Source organism: Austrofundulus limnaeus, unplaced genomic scaffold, assembly GCF_001266775.1.
Source record: "Austrofundulus limnaeus strain Quisiro unplaced genomic scaffold, Austrofundulus_limnaeus-1.0 Scaffold216, whole genome shotgun sequence".
Lineage (NCBI taxonomy): Eukaryota > Metazoa > Chordata > Actinopteri > Cyprinodontiformes > Rivulidae > Austrofundulus > Austrofundulus limnaeus.
This window is the reverse complement of record NW_013952618.1, coordinates 252,658-253,387: the sequence shown is the minus strand read 5'-3', so window position 1 is coordinate 253,387 and position 730 is coordinate 252,658.

The window sequence follows — 730 nt, the reverse complement described above, 5'->3', positions numbered from 1 at the left end:
TTTAATCTTCCACTGGGAAAGTGGGAGATTCCTGATGACGCTGTCCCAAACAATCCAAAATGGCCGCCTCGTGCACGGAAAGTGCTCAAACCTGTAGTAATAAATAATTTGTATTTATTGGTCTCGGTTTGTATTTCTTTAATTCTGCCACACAAGCACTGCTGCAGTTCCTCTAGAAGAAACATTAATGCAGAAAAATCAGTTTTTATTGTCTCGCTGTGCTGGTCACTGTAATCATCAAATCACATCAGTTTGCAGATTTACGGTTGAAGTAGATGTGACGTTTTTCCCAGATCCAAAAGCCAAGTTCCAAAATAAAAAGGATTTAGATTTAAACTCATATGAACTGACGTGGAAGCACCATCTACAACAGGTAAGATATTAATTGTTCATGAATTTTACACAGAACTCTCACTTACATTGTTTTTAACAGTTGTTCTTTTTTTTAGCACAAAGGATGAAGAAGTGGAAATATTTAAATCAGTGAAAAGCTTGAGCCCAGTTATAAAGTCAAACTCTCCAGCTTTGATGGACTCTTGTTCGCCCACTTCTCATCGCACGCCGAGTCCAATCAAGTCAAGTGTTTCAGGACAGTTGTTGCTGTGACCATGAGACTGTTGGCTCCATGTGCACAMATTCTATTTATTTAGTTATTTAAAAGTGTCCTCACTACTCTTCCTGAGGCCCAAAACACACCAAATAAAACACATTGAAACTAAAACAATAAAAT